Here is a 20238-nt window from a genome sequence, read left to right on the forward strand (position 1 = left end):
CACCCTGGATCTGCCTTGTAACTCCCAGCTCCTCCTCCAAACCCAGCACCTCCAAGCTAAAAATTCTCCTTTCCAAAGCTTTTCCAGAACTTCCTCCATCAGAAGGAACCTTTCCATCCTGACGCCACTGCGCTGCTGTGATTCCCTGACAGCCCGCAGCACGGCCTGAAGTTCATCCTTGTGACTTAGGTCTCCTGACCCTCCCAAATGACTACATGCTCCGCAAAGACAGATTCCAGGACTACTCCCCTCGCTATCAATTCCCACTGCCTCGTACGGAGCAGGTATTTAAGAGATATCAGCTGGGTTCGGCTTTGGATTCATGAAAAATCTGAAAAATGACAAAGAGTTCCTTTAGCAGAAACACATTAGACTTCCGCAGTCAAGTCAAGACCGAAGTCAGCCTAGTGCTAATGACACTCAAGGGCAGCAGCTCGGCGTTGGCAGACCATCATTCCCAACAGCCCCGCCAAGGAGGGTGGAATTAGTCCAGAGCAAAAGGAGCGCCTGGCATCATCACACAAAAATGTAATTACATTGAAGATGAAGGGAATTAAAGGCTGCAATGTAATATTTTTAAAAGCCACGATAGTGGAGAAGGAGATTTCTTCCCAAATGCCCTGGGGTGTTTATTTAATCCACACGCCACCTAGGAGAGTGCCACATTAAGAGCTTTTGGTAAAACAGTCATTCGGATACTAGACCTGAATTCTGGTCAGCATGCTAAAGCTCTCCGCAAATCTTTTAAGAGCCGTTTCCACTTTGTAGCTTCCTAGTAACAGTAGAAACATGAATCAACATATGCCGCATTGATTTGGGGTTTCCATGGAGACTGGAAGGACACAGGGAAGGGAAGGACAGAAAGAGGCCACTTGGCCCAAAATTCTACTAAAAAAAAAAAAAAAAGCATCTCAATTTCATTCCTCTGAGCATTAGCAGCCTCATTTCCTGTTCATCAGTTCAGGCATCCAGATATTTAATTGGTAATAAGCCTGCTCGACTTCTCACAGGAACATCAGAGGGGACACGGAAAGAAGTCAGCAGCTCAAGGTGTGGGCTCAGGAGGTTTGCAAAGAGAACCCAAGAAGCACAGGATCTGGAATCAGAAGAAAGGGCCCCTGGGCCTAACTCAGCCGTTAACCAGCTCCATGACCCTGACGACCCTGACTAGCTGTGTGATCACTAACTAGCATAACCAAGCGCTTTGAATGTCAATTTCCTGCTTTGTAAAACCTAAATGCACACCCCCTGCCCTGTCTATTTTTCAAGGTGGTTACAAGAAAGAAATGAGAAAGGCAGTGGGAAGAAAAATGCTTGGCAAATTCTAGTACACTGTGCACTATTATTATAACTGATGATGCCCTGAGCTTCCCTTTAAATGGAATTTTGCCAGTAAGCAAGAAAATGCAAAAGAAAGATGGTTGATTTAGTGGTGAGTAGCCTGACCTGAGGGGGCGGGGGGGGCAGAAAGACAGTGGGTTAAACAGCCTTGAGTTTCCAGTGCTGTAAATGTAGGCAAGTGACTCTCTCCCTCTCTGAGTGTCATTTTCATCATGAGCAAAATGGATATCGCAGCACCAATGTCTTTGGCTTGTAATAAGGATTAAGTGATATCATTCATGTACTCGAGTGTTAGCACACTGCTTGACTAAGGGCAAATGACTGTAGTGGGAGCCACTATTATTAGCTTTATTGACTGTTTCATCATCTGTAAAATGGGACTCAGAATCCCTACTATTTCCCTACTTTACCTAGAGGATTGCTGGGAGGATGTCTGCTCAACTACTTGATATGCTATTTGGGAAAATGTGCCAAATAAATAGAATGTTATTATTTCAAGGTTCAGCTTTATTGCCTGCTCACTGAGGTGATACAAAACTGTGTAAAACATATTTGTAAGGCTTTTTAAGCTTCTTGGTGGATAGGAGGGTTTCATAGTCTCTGTTACCTTTTTCATTTTCTCTTGTTCCTCTTGTGCCCTCATTTGTCTCCTTATACTCAATGCAACCTTTTCTTCTCTCCAGTCTCTTCTTTATTCACTGTCTTTATACTTCTTCTAAGTGTGTCTAGAAGGATTTTTAAATTAAATTTAGGAGGCTTTGGTGTCTAAACTGCAATTGTTCCTTAGGGATCCTAAAGTTAAATGTATGCCAACACTGGGGAAAATGACATAAAATAGGTGGATATTTTAGGATTACAGGATTGCCTCTCAGACAATGGTCATCACTGTTTCATATATACATCAACCAAATGCAGTTCATGGAATTTATTTTGGATCCTGATTCAAATTTAAAATCATAAAAATATTATGAGACAATTGGGGAAATTCCAGCACTGATTAGACATCAATATTAGTGTGATATCGATAGTAAGGTTGTTGTTTTTTCTTAAGCAACCTTATTATTTTTATATACACTCTGAAACATTTACAATAGAAATGATATGGTATTTGGGACTTGCTTCCTCTAGGGTGGGAGTGAGGGATGTTGAAGTGGGCGGTAGTACATAGGAGCTCACTGTTCTAGTCTTTTGACTTGTGTATATTTAAAATTGTGCATAAATTATTTTAAAATAGTGTAACCAGTGACAATATGTGCTTCAGTAAAATGAGTATACAATATGTAAAGTATTAGTGCAAGGACACTGAAATGTAGAAGAAGGGGACAACTTGAATGGGAATTGATTTCCATTGTAAGTTGTTTTCCCCATGAATAACCTATTATTTGACTGCAAGGGAGCAGATGCTAATATTCATAGAGGGTTAGAGAGGGATGACTCTTAGCTATCACCTGCAGAAACTAAACTTTAAAGACTTTGCCGAAGGTCACATTTCAGAAAGTCAGAGCCAGGACTCACGCCCAGAGCCCCTGGGGCAGAGTCCAGTGACATCCTTTCTGCCCACCGATGAGCTGCCCATCTCCCCACCCAGATTCCAGGGCCACAAGGCAACCCTGGATGAGGAGACAAATGACGACCTGTTCTCTTACCTGAGCAACCTCCCCGTTCCTATTGTAACCTCAGCCTTCAACAGTGAACTCCGCTTTTACAAATTAGCTTCCCAGTGGCCAGCTGGCTTCTGCAAAGGCAGCTGATGGGCAGGAAGCCAGAGTGTAGAGAAAGCCAGGGCTCATGCACCACACACAATCCTTCACACACCCTCGGCCGGATCTCCTGATTCATCAAGGTCGCTGCTTCAGGGGGGCGGGAGGGATGGAAGCCAAATGGTGAAGGACTGAGGAGGGGATGGAAAGAGGCGAGTCAGAGATTCTTTCAGGTAACTTTGCTGACAAAAGGAGGGTGCCCACGTGAACTTTCTAAAAATGAAATTTCTTTTTACTTGTAAGTATCGAATAACATGGCAGAAGAGACAAATGACAGAGGAAAGAGTTGAAAAAGCGCAGTAAGTGGGAAAGGATGGGTTCAAGGCCACAGGAGGAAGGATTCTCCTTGAGCAGACACATCTGAGAAGGAAGGAAGGAAGGATGTGTGTACATGTGGGTGGGTTTGTAGGGGAGAAGATGGGGAAGCAGGTTGAGGTACTTCATACATTGCATAAGTAAAAAAAATATATTTTTCAGCTCCCCATCTCCAACATTTAGCACACACAGTACCTGGCACCAGGAAGATGATCAATAAGTTCAGTTGAGTTTAACTGAACCCGCCAGCAGGTGGGTGAGGGAGACCATGTTTGGGGCAGGATGCTGGCCAGGAGAGGCAGTGTGGAGCCACAGAACTAGCACAGACTCCACGGTCAGGTGACAAGTGTTCAAGCTCCAACTCTGCCCCTTATGGCCGGCTTAAGACCTTGCTTTCTTATCTCTGAAATCAGAATTCCTAAAGTGATGCCAACTTCTTGTATTACTGTAGAAATTCATTGAGATATTTAAGCCCACGTGGATTGTAAATTATTCAGCCTTCTAAAAACATGAAGTCACATCGACAGTTATCAGAGTCATGGCGGGCAGAGGCCTAACACCAAATGGGGGCGGCAGGAGAGGCTGCCGAGGAAGGGGCAGCAGGGTCCGAGATGGAGAAGCAGTGGGACCTAGTTTTCAAAGCCCTGGGGCTGGGATGTAAGAGCAATGCACTAGCACAATCAAAGCGGGGCTCTCTCCTCCTATCTCACGTGCCAGGGCGCTGGTTCGCCATGTCTTCCCCTTTGTAGGCAGTAACAAAAGCTTTATCATTTGCCATCGGGGCCTACAGCTGTGGGCAGAAAGCAGCTTCAGCACTCTCCCCTCCTCTGAATATAAAATAAGCTCTTTCTAATCCTCCATTTTTAATGACTTCAGCCAATGGCTTTTATGTCCTCCCTTCCTGCTCCGTTCTCACCAGCCACCTCGAGTCACGCAAAAAAAGGAAACTCCACATCCATCAGACCCAGGGATGGGCCTGGCTGCAGCAACAGCGGCAGGAAATAGCGGAGTGAAGACCTGGCCTCCAGGAGACAGCTCTCCCACCAAGACCTGCTCCTACCATCACCCAGTCCTCTAGGAAATGAGACGCCTTGCTTTTAGGCTATGCTGGGTGCACATTAATGCCTGCAGTGGGGGCGGGAGGAGGGACCGGGGCTGTGTGGGTGCACTCAGATGCACAAAGACGCTGAGCAAATTCTGACACTTTTCCTTGAGAGACAAAGCCCTGATAGGAATCTACCTTAAGCCATTCAGCTTTTCTGAGACCCTCTTCTTTCTAGAATCTTCTGTTGAAAGATTCAAAAGCTTTCTGGAAATTCCACACAGAGCAAACTCTTAAAGGTACTGATGAGAATGCTGATGCTTCGTGGACAGTAAAAATATATATATATATCCTAATCCCCAAAGAAAAGAGGGGGAAGCAAGGAGCATTTCTTATGTTTCTGGAGATAGAGGAGTTTGGACAAAGAGGACATAAGAAAGCAGGAGACAGAGTCTGTGATAGAACAGAACAAAAATTCTAAGCCATGAAATCTTTATACACAATAAGACTGACATTGGTATAGCACAGTCACAACTTATACTATGCTTTCACATTTCTTTAGCTGAACTTGATCAGGTAGCTTAACCTCTTTGGGCCTCAGTTGGTTTGGGGAATTTGGGAGGATTAAACAGTGAGATGTAGGAAAAGTACCTAGCAACGTTGCCCAGCACATCGTGCTAACTGGGAGCTATCATTATTACTTTACATTGACCCTCACATAAACCTTTGGAGGCATGCTGGGCACTTGTGTTGTGCCCATTTTACAGATTACAGAAACAAATTTTCGGTAGTCCTGAGTGAAGGGCCCAAGGTTATTCAATGAATGGCCCTACAGAGACTGGAACCCAGGACCAACAGGGCTTTTTCCAGGCTACACAACATCTCAGCACATTCAGTTGCTACCGCGGAGACCCACATTTGGCGGGTTTATTAATGGAAATATGATGGGTTTTGCTCAGCCAGGCAGCCACACTCTCACCAGCCCCCGAGGAGTACCTGGCATTTGTGAGATGGCATTGTGGCTAAGGAACCCTGTTCTTCAGATCAGAGTTCACTGACCCATGGGGAAAAGATCTTGGCTCCACCAGCAGGTTTAATTCAACCAGACAAAGGCTGTGAGGAGGTTTTCAGATTCCTTTATGTGTTAGGCACTGTGTGAAACTGTGTTGTTGTTTTTCATTTTAATGCCAAAAGGACCCAGGTGCCAGGAGCGGCTTACGCTTGCTTGGACACAGTGGGCTACAGACCACACTACACATTCCAACCCCCACTCACCCCACCCATCGACCTTCTTCCAGGAAACCTGCTCTAAGGACGGAGCTGACAGCAAAGGGTTAATAAAAACTAGTTTGCCAGATTGACTGAGTGCTCATGGAGCTATCATTCCCAAAATAATAATAACAGCCATCAGCCCAATACCATGCTGCCTGTTTGGAGCTTAGCACTCTCCCCAAGCATGCATCTGACCTCATAACAGTTACCTCACTCCCCCACTTCCCAGCACCTCCTCCATCTTCCAAGAAAACCCTCAAGTTTTCCCATTCTGTAGAAACAACCCCAAAATAACCCAGGTTTTGGAATAGGGTGGGCTTCCTTTCTCATTTCCTTAGATTGAAAGCATCCCAAGATCAGGACCTACAAGGACCTGAAAGCCAGATGTTCAGCCTGCAGTGAAACAGGGGACTGATTCTAAGTGGCTCTCACACAGAAGCAGAAAAGCTGCCCTTTCCCCCAAGGCCCCCGAAAGTCCCTACCTCGGCAGCTCTGGGAAGAACCCTTTGAGCTGATGCCAGGGACTCATCACCTGTAGGCCGCAATGGTGCCCTCAACACACTGCTGAGAAATTGGTGACCTCCCTCCCCTCCCCGCCCCCCCCAAATTGTAGCTATGTTTGGTGATAGGTACTAAGTAGACTTATTGTGGTGATCATTTTGCAATATATATATCACATCATTAGGTTGTACATGTGAAGCTAATATAATGTTATATGTCAATTATATCAATTAAAAAAAAACCTGATCCCAGCAAGTCTTTACTTAAAATATGTCTAAGAAAATAATGCAGAATGTGAGCAAATTTTTAACTGTGATGTTATATCAGCATTTTATGTAATAATAAAAATATGGGAAAACATTTTTTTAAAGAATTGGTGACCTGCCAATGGATTTGTTAATTAATTTGATGGTGGGAGTCCCTTCACAATGCATACATGTAGTTAATCATCGGGTTGCACACTTCAAACATAATACAATTTTACTTGTCGATTATACCTCAATCAAGCTGCAAAAAAAGAAACTGGTGATCGCCAATATTTTAATCTGCCTCCAGCTCATGGTGGTGGGGAGTCCTTCTACATCGGAATGTGTCACCGGTGTTAGTCACCAGTGACGCTGGAGACCTGCACCATGACGGGAAACGAAACAGATGCGCGGCCAAACTGCTATGCAGGCGACCGATTTAAAACAGCAGCAGAAGACTCGAATGAAACGGAAAGAGACAGTGCCATAGTCCAGATAGCAAACCACGATGCTTTCAGAGCCCCTGAAGGCATCTGAGGGAGGAAACAGCATCCCTTTGGACCAGAAAACAGGGTTTGGGGACCTTGGGAGTTGGGATCCGGGAGGAGGGAGAACAGAAAAGGACATTGGCAGCTCAGCCCCCACTAACAGGGGAGAATGGGCAAAGTCCTGCACCCCTGCTCCTGGCAAGGGTGGCAGGCTTCTCCACTCTGAGGAGCTGTTAGAGAATAAACGGGGGTCATGACAGGACAGTGCCTCTTCTGCCCCAGCTGTCTGTGCCTCCCAGCAGGACTCCCAGCTCAGGATGGCCAGCTCAGCCCACTCAGGCCCTGCCGGAAGGAGCTGCTCCCTCTTACCTGTCTGGCGGTGGGCAGTGCAGCTGGGAAGGTGTGGCTGGCTCGGGCCCCAGCTGGGCATGGCTCAGCGAAGCCCTGAGTGACAGAGTTAGCCACCTTCTGGTAGGGGAGGCCACTTCACCTGGCGCCCTTAGCAGAGCGGCTGCAACCCACCGCTCTGCTGGCTCGTCTCAGGCTTTGCATCTCCAGAGCTGGGAAAGAGTGAGCAGCAGGGAAGGGGGTGGGGAGGCGCAGGGAGGGGAGGGGAGGGGGCACTGTGACAGATGATGCGCACTGCCAGGCAGAGTTGGGGGAGGACCCCGGACTCCGGCAGGATGGCACTGCCTGTGGCTCTCCCGCTGACAGCTCCCTCACTGGCAGCTGCCTCCAACGGGACGAAGGGACAAGGGGACAGCCACTCTGGAGAATTCAGGGGGAGGCAGAGTGCAGAGGGTGGCAGACGGTGGAGGTAGGGGCGGGAGAAGATGGCCTGGGTTGCACAGTGGGAAGGAGGGGATAACCTGCATCAGGGAGAGAGGATAACCTGCTTTGGTTCAGACACAGTCCCGGATGGAAGCATCTGCTGTAGGAGGTGGTGGGGGGAAGGGACAAAGCCACATCCTCCTGGCCTGCCTTCGGGGCTGTCTCTCTCCTTCTATAACCAACAAGGCCACTCTGGCTTGGGAATTGGAATGGGTAGGTCATTTAGATCAAGCACAGCTCCAACTTTCTCAAACAGGGGAAACATTAGGCATGAAAGACCACAAGGCATACAATGTTGAGTGTTATTTGTCACTCTGCGCTGCAGGCAAGCCTGAGTGACCCCTCTGCCATCTGCCCAACCTGTGATCAGGGGACTTGTGGGAGGAGGAGGGGAGGCCTATGACAGGATGGAGAGTGTGTGTCGTGTGATGCTTCTTTCCATCTGTAAAGTTCCATTTGGGTGGTCAGGAGCTTGGGCCCCTGCCTGGAGCAGCTTCTGAGCGTGAGGAGTAACCACCCTTCAAGTCAGAATCTAGAGTCTCCTTGACCTGCCACCCATATGTAAGGGTTCACTGCGCAGGCCCCAGAGCTGACAGTCATAGGCTCTGTTTACAACCACAGCCAGAGAAAGAGGCTGACACAGAAACAAATAAACAAACAGTGGAAGCTGGAAAAGACCAAAGGAAGCCACAGCTGGGGAGCACTCAGCAAGCGCAGCTAATGAAGGGAAAGGAGATCTCACATAAGGGCCTTTTGGGGCGGGAGGAGACAGGATGCAGAGGGAGGAGAACCAGACTGAGACGGATTTCTAAGGAATTGTCCTTCCCGGCAACAAGCTGGTTCTCTTCCTTCCAGGCCTGTCGCTGAGGTCTTGACGAGCGCAGAACCAGATGACCCCTCGGGGAATGACCGCTACGCTTTGGGTCCTGCCTCTGTAGATGTCAGGATCACATCACTGCTGTGTAAAACATGACATCCATCAATTCACCAAAATCAGGCGGATTCAGCAAACAGTCCTTGGAGCCCACCGTGTGCTGTGGGAGATAAAGAGGACCACAACGTCCTTGTCATGTCCCAGGTGACCCAGAAGAGGAGAGACTTAAACAAGTGACTCTGATGCATGGATGGTGAGCGAAGGACTCAAAGAATGCCCTGAAAATGCAGATCTTCCGTCCACCTAAGAAATCAGAGGCGTCCTTTCAGAGGAGGCCTCAGCTGACCTGCACGTTGAAGGTCACCTGTGGATTTCGACAAGTGGAATTTAGAGGAGAGGAGAATTCAAGGCTGAGGAACAGCCTCTGCAAAGGCACGGAGTCTAGACGTGCTCTTTCTAGGGAGACTGGAGCAGAAAGTCTAGTGTCACAGGAGAACAGAGTGGAGGAGATCATTTAAGGGGGTACATTGGGACCAGATGGTAAAAACCTTTAAATAAAGGAATGTCAAGTCAAATCATCTTCATTACCAGATCTGCATTTTGAGAAGATACTGAGTGGAGAGGTATTAGAGGAAGGTGAAGCCAATCAAGGTTATTGTAAGTCTTAGGTGAGAGAGGATGAGAGCTAAAGTAAGGCAACAAACTTGAGAAGGAAGAACAAAGTACAGAGATTTGGGAAGGTCGAGTCAGCAGGACTTGATTTGATCGGGGGAGTGGAGTTCAGAATGGGGAAGGATGGGAAGAAGTTGAGAATGACTCTATAATTTCACCTTTGAAAACTGGCTTTAAAGACTAGAGGACTTGTGTGGGGAGGGGTGTGGGATGGGGATGGGGGATGAGGACAAATATGTGATACCTTAATCAATAAAGAAATTAAAATTAAAAAAAAAAGACTAGAGGACTTAGGAAGTAGAGCAGGTGTGGGCTGGTGAAAGAAAAACTATAGTGTATTTGATTTGGGGTTGGTTGATCTCTGTTGATATCCCAGGGCAAAAGATGAAGAGCAGATGGAAATACCGTATAGCATTAACTCTTAGCAAAGAGGTGTAAAGCTGAAAGCTCTCTATGTGAAGATCAAAGATGATAGGAGTTGGTGAAACACTCAAGGACAGCAAGAAGAGAGGGGCTGAGGGCAGAACCTTAAGAAGTGACTACATTTAAAGGAGGCGTCAAGAAAAGGGATCAGAGCGAGAGAGTAGGAAAACCAGAGGAATGAAATGTCACAGAAGCCAGGGAAGATGAGAAGCTTTTGAGAAGGAAGAGTCAAACCCATTGTGGGTGATGACTGAGCTGAAAATGGCAGACGTCAAACTTCAGACTGACGTTCAGACAATAAATGCGGAAGCAAATGAAAGAATGAGGAGAGACATCACCTAGTCCACACCCAGTACTTAGATACGAGAGGTTGGAGGTAAGTAGCAGAACACACCACAGTTCGATGTACATGTGCACATGCTTAAGATAAATGTTTAGTGGACGGTTTATATACATTCTGTGTCCAGTAGATGTGGAATTCCAAGAATTGTGCACTCAAATCTACCCACTTAAGAGCATCTACACCCATATATGGTGCTAGGTATAAAATCTGTTGAAAGGGTACCATTGCTAGAGAATACGCCCATAAATAATTGGGGATTCCTTAGTTCTCATTCTCCCTACTCTGCCTCTGTCCATCTGTTAAAACTCGTCCAATGTAAGGAGCCACCAGCTATTGATGAAGGGGCCTCATAGACACCCAAAGCCTTTCTCAACAATGACCCTCTAAGCTCCTCTTGTTTTTCAACTGCTGTTGCTCCAAAACTAATCTGTTTTACTCTAAACCCTTAAGTCTAAATTTATTTCTAGAGTTTAAATCTCTCTCCTGGCTCTGGGGAATCTCAAACCTGGCTCAGCTCTCTGACTTTTCCAACCCTTCTGCCTTAGGTAAGAATCACCACTCCATTTTCAGCCCATTAGGGGGCAACACCCAAAGCCAGCCCCCTCCTGACAAGAAAAGCTCAGGCCCCTTCCCTGAGTCAGTTCCCTTATTCTTAAGCAATCCTTCTCTGGTCCTGAAAAAAAAAAGCAACCCTTCAGCTCTTGTTAAAAATAGGTATCTGAACCAGGCTGAACTCCAGCTGACAACTGTAATCAAAATTCTGATACCCAGAGAAGGCAGACCACATAAGATGAACCCTCACAAAATGCTATCTTAACAAGGCTCATTCCTTGTTGAAAGGCAGATATAAAATACTACATTCTTAATTCTAAAACACATTTGTTTCCCACATTTTAACATTTCTGTAGTCAAGATGTCTTACAATCAGCATGTACCTAGAACGTGGTAAGGTGACTTCCCCTCTTTCAATGCCTCTCAAAATATAAAGCTTTTTTTAAAAAAAACAAAACAATGTTACAATTGATTCATTTTTATAAGTGAGAAAATGTTGTAGGGGGCCACCATTCTTCACGGCCAAAATGCTAATTGAGTGCTTATCAAAAGGAGCCCAACAAAAGTACCGTAAGAGAAAAGTAAGGTCATGAGAACTTGTAGAGTTTCCAAAAATCTTTAATGTGTTAATGGCTCTAATTCACGGAATTAGAGGTAGTACTGGAAGGAATGGCACAAAAAATTGTTTTCCTCACTTGGCATTTACTAGAATGGATGATGGTCATTGAAAGTGAAGGAATTGGAGTTCCCCTGTCTCACCCTTCTCCTGCTAGCCCCCGGACAATGGAATGGAGAAAAATATAAAATCACAGAGAAGGAGAAGCTGAAGTCGTGCAAAACCTACAAACGGGTTGATCTGAAAGCCTTTGAATGAGGAGCTGGCATTATCTGGTCATTTGTTTGTTTTGTGTTATTTCATCCATCTCAGGCTTTAGGAGAACAGGCTCTGGAACTGCTGGTTTGAACCCCAGCTCCTCCACTGAAAAGCTGTGTGACTTGAGGCAAGTGACTTAACCCTGCTGTGCCTTAATTTTCATATCTGTAAAGTAAATGAGTTGATACTTGTACGCTTACAGTATTGTCTGCCACATGAAAAATGCTCAATAAAGTTATGTGTTATTTATTTACTTATTACTTTCCACTTGACACTTCCTTGAGAGAAAAATAATTCTTCTCTCTGAAAAGCTCAAAAATAATTCCATCAAGTCCTGGAAGAAACCTATGTCCCTCCCTAATGCTCGATTGTTTTCCCCTTAAAATTAAAGCCACGCATACCTTTCCCCAAGACTTTCCACTTGTGGGTGAAAAAACAAACAAACAGCATTGTTTAGAAGAGGGTGAATTTGCTTCTGAGCAAACTCCTTTTTTTCCGTGTTCAAAATTTCACCAGACCTGAATAAGAAAAAGGCAGCGTCGTCCCAGCTGGAGTCAGATGCTTATCATTATCTGGTTTAACCCTGAAACAATCCTTACTTCAGAAGCACAGAATTTACGGCAGAAATGAGAACAAGAGGAATTAGAACACGTCTCTGTAATGAATGCGGAGTTTAATATATCCGGAATGTTGGAGCGCTCAGAGACTTAGGGTACGTCTGAAAGAAAGAGCCCAGAGAGATACAAAGCACTTATTTCAATGAATAGAATGTTTCTTATGATCCTGAGAAGGTTAAGGCAAAAGACAGGCTATTGTAGAGAGATAACTATAATTTGCACACTTTTATCCTTTTTTTTTTTTTTTTTTTCATATTAAAAGCAGCCTCTCTTCCTGCTGTTCTTTCATCACCCTGCACTCCTCCTCCATCCCCAGGCCGGAGGGCTTTCCCATCATGATGGAGACAGTCCCTCCTTCTTTTTATTCATTCCATCAGGGATTAACAATATGGAAAGGGATGCTATGGCTGAAGGAGCATTTCTCGGCAGGCTCGGAGTATTTAGAAACCAAAGGAGGAGCTTTCAGGGTGAGTGGGAGAGCATGGAGTGGAGGGAGGAGGTGGGCCTCTGCAGACCACCACTCCCCCATCATCCAGGGAGCCAAGATCAGCTTGGAGACAGGGTCAGAGGTACAGGGAAAGCGGTCTGGGAATTTTCCCAGCTCTCAGTCTCTGGGGATAGGCACTTGCCACGGGGAAAGTGGAAAATATTTTACAAAACAGCGGAGACACGTGCCATATAGCCGCTTCCTCAGAAACTCCATGCAGATCCCTGGGGAGGCCCTTCTCCCGGAACGGTGGCTCCGCAAAGTCGGCTTTGTTGCTGCAGGCGCCTTAGGAATCCGAGGGGATTCACAGAACCCTGGGGATTGCACTGGGGGTGCGGGGAAAGTCCCCCCAGTGGCCTGCAACGGCCTTGGGGCCTTCCTGGCAGGACGGATGGCTCTATTCCAGGAGCCCAAAGGTCTGGGATCCACAGAAAGGGATCCCTCGGGACTATAATGAACGTGCTCCAGCAAAGCCTTCTCGGCTCAGCGGCTTGCTTAACGACACATGAGAAGACTCAGAGGCAAATTTAATAGGGTGCCTGCCCTGGATGGGATCCGGCCGCTCACACGCCAGAAGAGACTGCAGGAGGGCTTATAAGACTACTTCCAGGCTTTGGATCAGGGGCATAAACAACATGAAGCGTCTGCTTAGGTCTCCGCTTCTGAGTCCTGGGTGCATAACCATGTGCCCAGATAGCCAGCCAAGGGGAAAGGCCTCGTCTGCTTCCCCAGGCTCTGCTCCAGCGAGGGGAGGGGGAAGGGCGGTCCCCTCAGCTGTGGGGCTGGTCCTGCCCAGAGATTGGCTGACACATTTTCAAAGCTACTCTCAAAGGCTTTGATGACCCGGCTGTTTCTGGGCAGCAGCTGAAGCTATTTGCCCTGGAAAATGGAAGAAAGCAAGTGTAACCATTCACCCCAACCTGACCCCCCAAACATCCCCCACATACACTCTACAACGGATTGGGTTATTTGGTCCCTGGGGATTTTAACGAGTGCACCAATCTCTGACCCCTTAACATCCCTCCCCTATAATGTAACCAGAGCACCATTCTTCTCGGCTTCTCTTTCAAGAGACAGGAAGTGCCAGTCCATCCTAATAGTCTAGGATACCCCAGGTTCCCCCTTGGGCCGATGCTGCCTGCAGAAGATGCAGGATGGATCTCCCACCGGATGATTTCCACTGCCTTCATGAAATAGCAGAGTTGCTGGAAGTCATAGGCATCTCAGAAAGACTGAATACTTTTAATTAGATTTCTCATTTTATTAAGCACCAAAAAAACCTGAAATAGCACTCTGCTTAAAAATTAATGCACTCTCAGATTTTTGTTAACTGATGACATTTTGTATTTGAAAGTGCTTTGAATTTAAAATTTAGTATTTAAAAGGACTCTTTCGCAATCATCTAATCTGATCACCACAACTCTCCAGTGAGCTAAGTGCCTTTGAGGAAACGGAGACACCAGGGGAAAGTAAATTAGTTAAGAATTTATTGCGAGTGATACAGCAGAACTGGGATCCATATTCAGGATCCATTTCCCAAGCCCAGTCGAATATTCATCCCAAGCTTCTCAATTTTATTAAATAAATTATACATACTGTGGATTATTATTGGGGAAAAAAATTGTCATGTAAACTTACCCAATGTGTTTGTCATGTTTCCTTGCAAACCTGTTAAATGTGTCCAACATGACATTGAGGCCTCTTCTTCCCCTCTGCCTCAAATGAGGCAAATTAGTGAAATTAGCGGCACAGAGTGAATTGTGGGAGTTTTAGTTGATGAACAACAGACAGCCATTGGGTGTCTTTGGGCAGAACGGTGACATCACGACAGCAACCTTTCAGGAAATATCATCTGGCAGCAGGATGTCAGACTCAGGAATAAAGGCAGAACAGAGATGTGTTCCTGTCCAATCTTCCTCAGGGACAAATGCAACTTTTTGCCCCTCGAGGTGTACCATAAAGGAGGTTCCGGCAGCCTCATCAGAGGTGGCTGCTGCTCCTGGGCAGGGCTAAGGTTGCAGGGTGGTCCTTAAGATTACTCTTGAGATGCATCTGTCAGATCCAGCAGCCTGGAAAACTGAATGCTACTTACAAAGGATCTTGGCTTGCAGCTGGGGATGGGGCAAAGCCTGGATGGAACTGGGAAGCAGGACCGTCTATCTAAATAGGCAGAGGCGACTTCCCTTCAGGGTCCAGTCAGCCTTTGAGCTGAAGTCTCCAAGCTGTCATCTGTCCTCAGATCTTGCCTCCATCACTGCTGGGTTCTCTTTTAAAGTACTTGCCTGGTATCTCATAGAAGGGACCAAAGAGCTAACCTGGGAGAGGGTTAAAGGTCCAATCCTAAGTAAAAGAGCTACATTATCTGGGACTTCCTGAAGAAATTCAACCCTTTGACTTGGTTATCTAACCCTTTTAATGGTAATCAGGATGGGAATTTCAGGCCAAGTCAAAGGCATGGCTCACCAGGAGATGGCCCAATATTTTGAGGGCGATAAAAACTGTTGTCCCTTGATTTACACCAAACAGGCACCCACGTAACATACGTAGACCACAGTCCACTCACTGCAGGTACAGGGGCCAGTAAGTCCCCTCCTCAAAGGGGAGTGCAGTGAGCCATTGGAATGTGTAGGCAAATGACAAAAGAGCAGGAGTACTTTGTTTCCAGCAAGTTCATTCACACACTCACCCATCCGCCCATTCATTTTGGATTCAGGGGCCGTGCACTCTGCAATGCTGGACAAGATAGAGGGGTTCCGAATGGTCTAGGCTGAGGACACAGTGTGAAGTCAGAGCCCTGACCCAAACGTTGCAAAGCTTCTTTACCCTCCAGGCTTCCACCCCTACCAGCTCCCTGCTCCTGCCCCCTGAAGGAGGAAGAGCACTTTCTCCTGCAACCCAAATTTCTGCCTGAGATGCTCCTGGGTGCTGGGTAGGAAAAGCTGTACATCAGAACTGTTCCCTGGGGGCTGGGAAAGAGGAGAATGTGAATAACTGCTCCGGCCTCACAAGTCCTACCTACCAGATACACCCCACCCCCAACCTGATGAGAGAGCAAATAGGATTAGAGCTTGGGAGGGAAGGGGGTGGCTAAAGGCAAATTTGCATACACTTTAGCTAAGAAAAATACTGTGCCTTTTGCTTTTTTGTGTCTTCAGCTCATCACAACTCCCAGGTTTTTATAACTTTATTTCTTCGAGTTCATGCTCCCACCTTTCCCCACCATTCTAACATGGGGGACTGGGTAAAAGAGGTGAAGGTTTTGAGAAGAACAGATTGGTACTTAGAAAATAGTCCTAGGGATGTAAAGTACAGCATAGGGAATATAGTCAATCATATTGTAATAACTATGGTGCAAAGTAGATACTGGAAATATGAGGGGGAACACTTTGTAAAGTACCTAATTGTGAAACTAGCATAAAATGATATTGAATGTAAACTGTAATTGAAAAAAACTTTAATTAAAAAAAATAAAGTGGAAATACAGAACCAATATCAACTATAACCTGATTATCTTTAAAAATTGGGCCAGCACAGGGCCATGGATAATAACCACAGATGAGTCTGAAAAAATCACTTAAATTTGCCTCTGGCCTACATTTGTTTTTATGTGGGCAGTTTTTCAAAGTAGATTTATCTTCCTAATTATGTTTTGTTTGCAGTTTCTCAGCACCCATTGCCTGGGAAGTCAGGGAGGGGGACGTGGAGTGGGCTGAGTGCTGAGAGAAGCTGGTTTGAGATAACAATTTGTAGGACTTAAATCATTCATTTAACAAATATTTATTGAACGACTAGAAATGGTAGAGCATGGCACTCAGTTTGGCAGGAGACAAAAAGTCGAAATTAGGTTTGCCATCTTCTCGGGAAGAATATATAAAGTCTTCACCTCTACACAATTGAGATTTCACTATAGTTTTTTTTTTAATATATTTTTTCTTGATTTCAGAGAGGGAGAGGGAGAGATAGAAACATCAATGTTCAGAATCATTGATCAGCTGCCTCCTGCATGCCTTCCACTGGGGGGTTGAGCCTGCAACCCAGGCATGTGCCCTGGCCAGGAATCAAACTGTGACCTCCTGGTTCATAGGTCAATACTCAACCATTGGGCAACACTGGCTGAGCTCACTATAGCTTTTAATGTGAGTCCAAATAGCATTGTTTTTAATCCAAATATCCACAGGGCTCAGTGGCTTTTGATCTCATAGGACTCTCAGATAAATAGGGATTTCTTCAGTAACCATACAATTTTCTCTATTTCTCTGCTTGTATAAAATACAGGATGCTCACCTCCTATAAAATAGCAGAAGAATCACCTCCCGGGGGACATGAGCACTCAGGATAATGGATTGGAGAGGTTCCCTCTCAAGACTGCATGTCTGAATTTACTGACGACTTAATCGCTGAGGAACACATACTGAGAGTCTGACATTGTCCTCGGTTAAAGCATTTCCAGGGGATCCCTGTCATAGCCTTCCCTTTGGTTTATAACCCTATGCCTGGAATCTGTGCCCCACGCCCCTCAAAGGGCAGGAGCCTTCCCCAATCCAGTCATGCACAGAAGAAACAGATGCCAACTTGAGAAACAGGGAGAGGGAAAGGGGTCGTCCTGGACCCATATGCCAAGTGGGACAACAGTGTAGCTCCATGAAACTAACCCTTCAGCCAGATTCTCCCACAAAAACTGGTTCCTGTCCACCCTCTCTCTGCCACGAAGAACTGTTGATGTGGATTATGGGTGTCATTTGCTGGGTATGACTCCCAGACCCACCCTCACTACCCCACTCCTGGGAGACCACCTCGAACCCAAGATGGCCTTGGTATATTGCTGGGAGAGAGGTTGGCCTCATGCTAGGCATGAGCGAAGAAGTCCCCGAAACACCTCCGGCCAGACTTACCAAGGCCAACGTGGTCATCATCAGACCATCATCAGAGGCACTGACAGCACACACACTTGTTTGGGCATGGGCGATCCAGGTGCACGCAGGAGTCCTGGCCTCCTGACTATGAAATCAATGAACTCAGTTTCAGGGGTCAAACAATGTGTTGTTGTTTTTTCACACATAGTAAAGGTGACTATTGTTATGTGAAATGACACATACATTAGGTATACTCTTACTCTGTATCACAGATATAAAAAATAAAATAAAATAAAGCTATTCTATCCTGAACAAAAACCATTGCTGTGGGTGAGCATGAAGCAGAAAGCCTGAAAAATGATCCATAACACTCACTGAATCAATACTAAGGTAAGAGTAAGTATCTTGTCATGTACAAGCAAATAGCAACATAAATAAATAAAAACAAGGGATGTGGAGGGTGAAGTTTCTTTTAAAACAAGGATGTTCGGCCCTAACTGGTTTGGCTCAGTGGATAGAGCGTCGGCCTACGGACTCAAGGGTCCCAGGTTCGATTCCTGTCAAGGGCATGTACCTTGGTTGTGGGCACATCCCCAGTAGAAGGTGTGCAAGAGGCAGCTGATCGATATTTCTCTCCCATCGATGTTTCTAACTCTCTGTCCCTCTCCCTTCCTCTCTGTAAAAAATCAATAAAATATATTTTAAAAAATAAAATAAAACAAGGATATTCGAAGAGAGGTGTCGGACCCTTCCAATTCTCGCAGTGGGTTTTAAGGTCCCCGAAATGCCTCTCGGCCCCCTGACTCAGCAAGAGAAAAGTAGCCGTTAACACTTCAGCTTCTCCTGTAACTGAAGTGTTTTAGGAGGAAGTCGGGGAGAGAGGAAATGAGATTCAGTGCCCCAGTATCTCTGAGAAACTTTCAGAAATACATCTTGTAAACCAGGGCGATAATTTGGCTCCTCTGTTTAATTGCTGCTAATCATGCCACCCGCTAGAGCTGAACTTCAGAGGAGAGAATTAACCACCTAACTAGAGAGACCAGATGTCCCCGGAATGCCTTCTGCACTCTTAAAATCAATGTGGGAGTATGTAGTTTTATATCAAAATCCAAATTCCCCTGAAGAGCTAGCACGTTCAACTGTCAGTCATTAACCTCTCTCTGTGAATTTGTCCCGGATCTTTTTCTAAAACCAGGTATTGTTATGAAGACCCCACATGACTTGAATGATGCTACTATTGTAAAAGGGGCCTCGAGGAATGAGGCTGAAGAGGCAAAGCAACCTTTTCTACTTTGCTTTGCTCAGAGCTGGGTCCATGGCCCCTACCCACTGAGAGCACTGAATCAACTGTGGTTTGAGCCACCTTTCTAAGAACACTGGCCATTTGTGCTTGGCTTTGAACTTGTAAGTCTAAATCCAAGTCTGAAGCTGGATAGGGTGTGCCCAGTAGCATGAAGAATTTTATTTTAATACTTGTCAAGCCATCCTTACCCCTTTTCCTGCCCTCCCCTCCCCGCCCCTGCCTCATCAGAAAAATCATCCTGATAAACTTTCTAACTTGGGACCAGATGATCTCCATGCTGTGGCCAAGAAGAGTCCAATGGCAGAGACACCTAAGACAACTATCTGGGCATTATCATTATCAATAAATAATATGTATTAAATACCTTCTAAATGCCAGCATGGTGCTAAGCTTTGGACCATCCCAACACCGATGAAGTGAATTTATCATTAGCTGATGATAAAACTAAGACTTAGAGAGGTTCATCCTAGGACACATGGTGTGGGGGTAGTGCAGCTAGAATTCAGCCAAGGCAGTCTGACTCCAAACTCATAACTAGTAGGTTAAGCAGCAGCAACCCGTGGGCTGAGAGCTAGCCAGTGGAGAACGAGCCATGAAAAGTCTGCTTGCTTCTGTGTGTCTTCCACTTCAGCCTTTTCCTGAACAATGGGACCCAACAAAAGAATCTGTGCCTATTCTACCTCCCAGGTTGAAGTGGAAAGGAAACCCTGGTCTGAGCCCCTAGGCCTAGGGTGTCCTTCAAGGCGACGGGAGAAGGAGAGACAGGCCCGGCTCACAGTGGCTGTCAGCCTGCGCTCTATGGAGTCATTCCTGGGCTCCCCAACCCTGAGATGAAATAATGGCTTAGACAAGGGGACAGGGGCCATCAGTGGTCTGACAGCATAATGCCCATGACTTCCACAGTATGTGACTTTCGGCTGCAGAAAGAAGAGCAGGGTAATTTTAACCCTGTGTGTCTTAGCACGACTCCATCGCTCCAGCCGCAGGGCTGGCTCCAAAAGAGGCCGATTGTGTCTTTCTGCACCAAGGCCCTCAGACAGAACCACAGACTGCAAAGTCTGGGGGGTGAATTTGGGCCTCAGTGGGAAATAGGGCTCAGGGCTCCCAACCAGTTCTCACCCCACATTCCATAGCTGTGTGTGTCAGCAGGAAACCAGGTTCTCTCTGACCACAGGCCTGAACATCCAAGGAGACACTGCTACTCCCAACATCTGCTCACTGGTGCACAGCAGCCCTAGGCAGGCTGGGGAAGGCAGAACTGCCGGCAGAATGCCGCCACCTTTGACCTAGAAACAGTGACCTGACTGAAGTGCCTTTTCTCATCTTCCACTCATCTTCTTCTCTTCCTTTCTTTGTTTGGTTTGATTGGCTCTTCTTTTTCCTGATTTTCCTCCTACTATTACAGAGATGCTTCTATGTACATGTAGGTTGTGTGTGTATGTGTG

The sequence above is a fragment of the Eptesicus fuscus genome, chromosome 22 (genome assembly GCF_027574615.1).
Source record: "Eptesicus fuscus isolate TK198812 chromosome 22, DD_ASM_mEF_20220401, whole genome shotgun sequence".
NCBI lineage: Eukaryota > Metazoa > Chordata > Mammalia > Chiroptera > Vespertilionidae > Eptesicus > Eptesicus fuscus.